At 36.2% G+C, this 7,770-nt stretch overlaps 1 pseudogene; it reads right to left on the minus strand.

Moving 5' to 3' along the window:
• Window positions 1-6,817: 6,817 nt before the first annotated feature.
• Window positions 6,818-7,387, minus strand: LOC131502667 (glyceraldehyde-3-phosphate dehydrogenase-like; annotated as a pseudogene).
• Between the last annotated feature and the right edge of the window lie 383 nt (window positions 7,388-7,770).

Genomic DNA, 7,770 nt, shown 5'->3' on the forward strand with positions numbered 1-7,770 from the left:
TGTCTTTTGTCTTCATTCATTCTCTATTGTTTGCTTTTGTCTAGTTCATTAATTTATGCTTTTGTTCATTATTATTTCTTTCTATATTATCTGGGCTTATTTTGCTGTTATTTTACGAACTTCTTAAGAGATATATATTTGGGGCGCCTGGGTGGCTCAGTCGGTTGAGCGGCCGACTTCGGCTCAGGTCATGATCTCATGGTCTGTGAGTTCGAGCCCCGCGCCGGGCTCTGGGCTGACAGCTCAGAGCCTGGAGCCTGTTTCAGATTCTGTGTCTCCCTCTCTCTGACCCTCCCCCGGTCATGCTCTGTCTCTCTCTGTCTCAAAAATAAATAAACGTTAAAAAAAATAAAAAAAAATTTAAAAAAAAGAGATATATATTTGAAGCTGTTTGGAAGTACACTGTAGATATAATGACTATTTATCCTTAAATATTTGTATGTATTTTCATACATTACCACACAGCAAATATAAAAATTAGGAAATTAACATTGGCTCATTCTGTAATCTAATCTACAAACCTCTTTCAAATTTTGCCATTTATGCTAATAATGTCATTTATAGAAAAAGATTTTTGTTTTCCGGTCCAGGTTCCAACTCAGGATCACACATCACATTTATTTGTGATGTCTCTTTAGCCTCCTTTAATCTAGAATAGTTCCTTATTCTTTCTTTGTCTTTAATGACCTTGATACTTTTGGAGAGTTTAAGCTAGCTATTTTTGTAGAATACTGTCAAAATATGTTTATTTTTTTTCCATGACTAGATTCAGGCTACACGTTTTGGCAGGAGTACCACAGAATTAATATTGTGTCCTTCTAAGGTGAGGAGTCAACAATGCTGGTTTGTCCATTTCGGTTGATATTAATTTTGATTTATTGGATAAGGTAGAATCTACCAAGTTTCTCCACTATAAGTTTCCCATTTTTCAATTTAATTTTTTTAATGCTTATTTATTTTTGAGAGAGAGGGAGACAGACAGACAGACAGACACAGAATGCGTGTAGGGGAGGGGCAGAGAGAGAGGGAAACAGAATCCAAAGCAGGATTCAGGCTTTGAGCTGTCACCACAGAGCCCAATGTGGGGCTCAAACTCATGAGCTGTGAGATCATGACCTGAGCTGAAGTTGGACGCTTAACCGACTGAGCCACCCAAGTGCCCCTAGCTTCCCATTTTTCAATTTGTAAGTAACAAATATGTTAGAGAGAGAGATTTTGAAATTATGTAAATATCCTACTCCTCCTTAAACTTTCACCCACTTGTTTTAGCATCCCCAGGAAATTCTTACCTAGCCAATTATTACCATGATAGTTTGGCTTCCAAATTTTGATTTTTAAATGCATAATTCCTTCTACATTCATTAATTGGCATTCTAATGTAAAAATATATTTTGCTCCTTATGTATTTATTTACTTATAGTAGTATGCATTCATGTATTCTTATTTTATTTGACAGGTTATAATTTATCACTCTCATTATGTATTTTGATATTTCAACAATCTTAGATTTGGCTAGTGAAAGCCCTTTCATCAGACGCTTATATCCCTTTGCCATGTGCTTATTATTATTTGAGCACTTCCTTGCTTTCTGACTTTACAAGATACTCCAAAATCATTTTTTAATTACCCAGCTCCTGCTCTGGAATGAGCCATTTCTTCAAGGAGTTCTGTGTTACTATGTGTGTTCATTGCTACTGCAGGTGTCTTTGCTTCCAGGTCCTCTGTATGTATATAGGTCAAGCTACTATATATATAGAAGTACAAAGTACATAAGATGCAAATTTTTTATTTCAATTTATAATGTTATATAGTGATAAGAAATGAAATATATATGCATGTATTGTATATATAAATTAATTATCTGTATGTATATATAAATTATATGTGTGTGTGTGTGTGTGTGTGTGAAAATCCAAGACTTCACACTGAAAGCTTTAATTCTAGTCCAACACCACAGAGCTGATTCTAGCTTTCCCACTTTTCACAGTTGAAACTCCTTTTTCCAACAGTGAGATATCTGGTTCCCATTATCCATAATATAATTACTCATTTGCTCAATCCTAGAATGCAGAGGAAGCAGTTTTACGATTGCTAACCCATTTCACTGTGAACCCCCCCCACAACTTATATTCACTATTTGTTTGCAGATTTTGTTGTTGTTGCTATTGTTGTCATTGTTTTTAGTTTGAGGACATGTAGTCAAAACACTATGTTCAAACATTATTTGAGTTTATTCTGCCCCTTCCTTCAGCTTTGTTATAAGCTAGGTTCATTTGTTTCTATTTTCATTTTATTTTCTGTTTTTCCCCATCCTTTTTTTTAATGTTTATTTTTGAGAGACAGAGTGAGAAAGAGCACAAGTGGGAGAGGGGCAGTAAGAGGGGGACACAGAATCTGGAGCAGGCTCCAGGTTCCCAGCTGTCAGCACAGAGCCCAACGCTGGGCTTTAACTCACAGATCACCAGATTGTGACCTGAGCCTAAGTCCGATGCTTAATTGGCTGAACCACCCAGGTGCCCCCGCCCCATCCTTTTTGAGGTTTTTTTTTTTTTTTTTAGTATGTGAAACATTGATATGGTTCCCAAAGTCAGAACCATAGAGAAAAGAATACTCAGAAAAGTGTAATTACCTCCATCCTCAATTCCTCTTCCATCCCCTATCCTTTCTGCACCACCTGCACCACCACTTGGCCATAGTACAAATCTCATTATTTCTGCTTTCTATGCTCTATGCTTCCTTTTGCATATATATATATATATATATATATATATATATATATATATATCCTTTTATATTTATATTTATCCTTTCTTACACAAAATATAATTTACAATACACTTTTACACTTTGCTTTTTCCATCTACTTAACAGTATGTCCTGGAACTAATGTTAAGAGATCTTCATTCTTTTCTTAAAATTATAATTAATAGACCTTTTAAGCAATTTTAGGTTTACAGAAAAAGTTTTAGCCAAAGGTGTAGAGAGTTCCTATATGCTCCTCATTTCCCTGCAGTTTCCTTTATCTTTAACATCTTGGATTACAAGGTCCATAGTTGACATTAAGGTTCAGTTTCTGTGTTGTAAATTCTACAGGTTTTGATAAATGTATATTAACATATATCAATTATTAATAGTATCATACAGAAAGTTCACTGCCCTGAAAGCCTCCTGTGCTCCAACTATTCATCTGCCCATCCCCTCCAAATTCCTGGCAACCACTGATCTTTTCACTCTCTCAGTAGTTTTGTCTTTTCCAAAATGTCATATAGGTGGGATCACACAATGTATAGCCTTTCAGGTTGGCTTCTTTCAGTTAGCATTATGCATTTAGGGTTCTTCCATGTCTTTTCATGTCATGATACTTCATTTCTTTTTATCACTGAATAACATTCCATTGTATGGATGCTTTGTTTATTCATTCACCTATTGTTTCCAATTTTGGCAGTTGTGAATACATCTTCTATAAACACTTGTATGCAGGGTTTTTTTTTAAGATTTTATTTTTTAAAAATAATCTCTACACCCAGTGTGGGACTCAGACTTACAACCCGGAGATCAAGAGTTGCATGCTCTACAGACTGAGCCAGTCAGGCACCCCTGTGTGCAGGTTTTGGTATAGAAATAAGTTTTCAACCAATTTGGGTAAAATACAAAGGAGCACAGTTGCTGGAAAATATGGTAAAATTATGTCTGATTTTGTAAGAAACTGTCAAACTATCTTCCAAAGCAGCTGTACCACTTTGCATTCCCACTAGCAATGAAAGAGAGTTCCTATTGTTCCACATCCTCTCTAGCATTTATTGCTGTCAGTGTTGTGGATTTTGGTCATTTTAATGGGTGTGTAGTGGTATCTCAGTGTTCTAATTTGCATTTCCCTAATGATATATGACTTTGAGCATCTTTTCATAGGCTTCCTGCCATCTGTATATCTTCTTTGGTGAGGTATCTCGTGAGATATTTTGCCCATCTTAAAATTCTGTTTTTTTAATGCTGTTAAATTTTAAGAGCTCTTTATATATTTTGGATACCTGTTCTTTATCTGATATGTTTTACAGAGATTTTCTCCCAGTCTGTGGCTTGTCTGTTAACAGCAACTACTGTAGAGCAGAAGTTTTTAATTTTAATGAAGTCTAACTTATTAATTTTTTCTTTTATGGATTGCGCTTTTGGTATTGTGTTCTATGAAGTTATTGACAAACCAAAAGCCACATAGATTTTCTCTTGTTATCTTCTAGGAGTTCTATAGTTTTGCATTTTACTTTTAGGTTTATGATCCATTTGGGGTTAATTTTTGTGAAAGGCTTAAAGTTTGCATCTACATGAATATTTTTGCATGTGAGTGTCTAGTTGTTCCAGCACTATTTTTTTTTTTTTATGTATCAGATGTTCATATTTTACCTTATTTGCTTCAAATCTCCGAGCAAAACATAACAAATGGCCAGCATGCCTCAGATTCCGTCTCTTTCCTCTTCCCCCTGGAGATAGTATACAAGGTCCTACAGTTTTAAAAACTGTGTTTTTCTTCCTTTGATGTCGAAGTAATTGATTTTCTTCCAAGAAGTTGGAAAGCAGAGGAAAGTATATTTTTCTTATAATTGTTTCATAAGATAGAATCCTGGGTTCTCTTCTTAGGATCTCACAAAACAGCAGTCCAGCACTATTTCTTGAAAAGATTATCTTTTTTACACTGATTGTCTTAGCTCCTTTATCAAAGATCAGTTGACTATAGTTGTGTGGGTCTATTTCTGGTCTCTCTATTCCATTGATCTATTTGTCTATTGTTTTCACCAATATTACACTGTCTTGATTAAAGTAGCTTTATAGTAAGTCTTGAAGCCAGATAGTGTCAGCCTTCTGACTTTGTTCTCTTTCAATATTTTGTTGTCTTTGAGAGAGCACGTGTGCATGCACACACACAAGCAGGGGAGGGGCAGAGAGAGAGAATCCCATGCTGACAGCATGGAGCCTGGTGTGGGGCTCTATCTCACAGTTTGTGAGATCATGACCTGAGCCAAAACCAAGAGTCAGACACCCAACCAACTGAGCCACTCAGGCGCCCTAACTTTTACATTTTCATATAAACTTTAGGATTAGTTTTTTTGATACACATAAAATAACTGATGGGATTTTCATTGCGATTATATAGATATAGATATAGATATAGATATAGATATAGATATAATCTATAGATCAAGTTGGAGAGAACTGATATCTTGATAATATTATTTCTTCCTATCTCTGTAGATGGAATATCTTTCTATTTAGATATTCTTTGATTTTTTCTATCAGAGTTTTATAGCTTTCCTCATATAAATCTAGCACATATTTTGTTAGATTTATACCTTGCACATATTTTGTTAGATTTATATCTAAGTATTTCATTTTCTTGGTGCTAAATGCATTGTGTTTAAAACACTTTTTTAGGTTTACTGAGGTTTACTACAAAAAAATTGCACATATTAAATGTATATGTCTAATGAGTTTGGGCATATAAATATATTTGTGATACTTATCACCACAACCAGGGTATTAAGCATAACCATTACCTCCAAACATTTCATTGTGTTCTTTTGCATTTTGTTTTGTTTTGTTAAGGGTACTTAACATGGGATATATCATATTCACATATTTTAAAGTGCATGATGCCATATACAACAATGATATTGTTGGTTTTTTTTTTTTTCAGCAAGTTCTACATACAACACGGGGCTTGAACTCATGACGCTGAGATCAGGAGTTGCATGCTCTTCTAACTGAGCCATCCAGGATCCCCATTATTGTTTTTAATTTCAAATTCCAATTTGTGCCTTTTGTGTTTTATCCTTGTAACCTTGCTATAGTTGCTTCTTGGTCAGGAGCCTTTTGGTTGATTCTTTGGGTTTTTCAACACAATCATATCATCTGTGAACAAAGACAGTTTTATTTCTTCCTTCCCGACCTGTATTCCTTTTCTTGCCATATTGCATTATCTAGGACTTTCAGTATGATGTTGAATAGGAATGATGTTGAATGGTGAGATGGGAAGCCTGACTTTGTTTCTGATTTTAGGGGAAAAGCATCTATTTTCTTACCATTAGAGAAGATGTCATCTATTGGCTGTTGGTAGATGTTCTTTTTTTTTTTTTTTCTGCTTGATTTATTTATTTATTTATTTATTTATTTATTTATTTATTTATTTTTTAATATATGAAATTTACTGTCAAATTGGTTTCCATACAACACCCAGTGCTCATCCCAAAAGGTGCCCTCCTCAATACCCATCACCCACCCTGCCCTCCCTCCCACCCCCCATCAACCCTCAGTTTGTTCTCAGTTTTTAACAGTCTCTTATGCTTTGGCTCTCTCCCACTCTAACCTCTTTTTTTTTTTTTTTCCCTTCCCCTCCCCCATGGGTTTCTGTTACGTTTCTCAGGATCCACATAAGAGTGAAACCATATGGTATCTGTCTTTCTCTGTATGGCTTATTTCACTTAGCAACACACTCTCCAGTTCCATCCACGTTGCTAGATGTTCTTTATCAGGTCGAGGAAGTTCCTCTTGACTCATACTTTGCTAAGAGTTTCTATAATGAATCGTGTTGGATTTTATCAAATGCTTTTTCTTTTTTTGGCTGGGTACAGTGCACTTTATTGATAGTACATGACAAAGTTGGGCTCCCTAAGTTTCTCCCTTTCTACAGGGGTTCTTAGATTGAAACTTTATTGAGGTTGGGGATTCTCAGTGTGTTGAGGGATGAGTTGGGGCAAGGACTCTTCAGTAGCTGAGAGATTCTCTCTTCCTCTTGTGCTGTCACTGGGGCTGGTAGTTCAGGGGGCTCTTACTCCTTGGAGGCCATGTGGACCATAAGGTCCATCACCTGGTTGCTGTAGCCAAATTCACTGTAGTACCAGGAAATGAGCTAGACTAAGTGGTCATTGAGAGCAATACCAGCCCTAGCATCAGAGGTGTAAGAGTGGGTATCACTGTTAAGGTCACAGGAGACAACTTGGTCCTCATTGTAGCCTAGGATGCCCTCGAGGGGGACCTCTGGTGCCTGCTTCACCACATTTTTTATGTCATTGTATTTGGCAGCTTTCTCCAGGCAGCAGGTCAGATCTATGACTGACACACTGGGGATGGGAACATGTAAGGCCATACCAGTAAGCTTCTGATTCAGCTCAGAAATAACCTTGCTCGCAGCCTTGGCAGCACCAGTAGAAGCAGGGATAATGTTGTGGGCAGCCCATCAGCCATCACACCACAGCTTTCCAGAGTGGCCATCCACAACCTTTTGGGTGGTAGTGATAGCATAGACTGTGGTCATGAGTCCCTCCATGATGCTAAAGTTGTCATGGATGACTTTGGCCAGAGGGGCCAAGTAGTTGGTGGTCCAGCTATAATAGTGGATTCATCGATTTCTCCTTGAAGTTCTATCAGTTTTTGCCTTACATATTTAGACACTGTTGTTAGTTGCACACACATTAAGGATTGCTATCTCTTTCTGGAGAGTTGAACTTTTATCATTATGTAATGCCCTTCTTTATCTCTAATAATTTTCCTTGCTCTGAAGTCTGCTTTGTCTGATATTAATAAAGCTACTCTGACTTTCTTTTGTTTACTTTTAGCATGTTGTACCTTTCTCTGTCCCTTTACTTTTAATCTATATATGTCTTCACATTTAAAGTGTCTTTTTGTAGACAATATAGTTAGGTCTTGTTTTTTGATGCATTTTGACAATTTCTGTCTTTAACTGGTATATTTAATCTATTGATTAACAGTGATTATTATTAT

The sequence above is a fragment of the Neofelis nebulosa genome, chromosome X (assembly GCF_028018385.1).
Source record: "Neofelis nebulosa isolate mNeoNeb1 chromosome X, mNeoNeb1.pri, whole genome shotgun sequence".
NCBI lineage: Eukaryota > Metazoa > Chordata > Mammalia > Carnivora > Felidae > Neofelis > Neofelis nebulosa.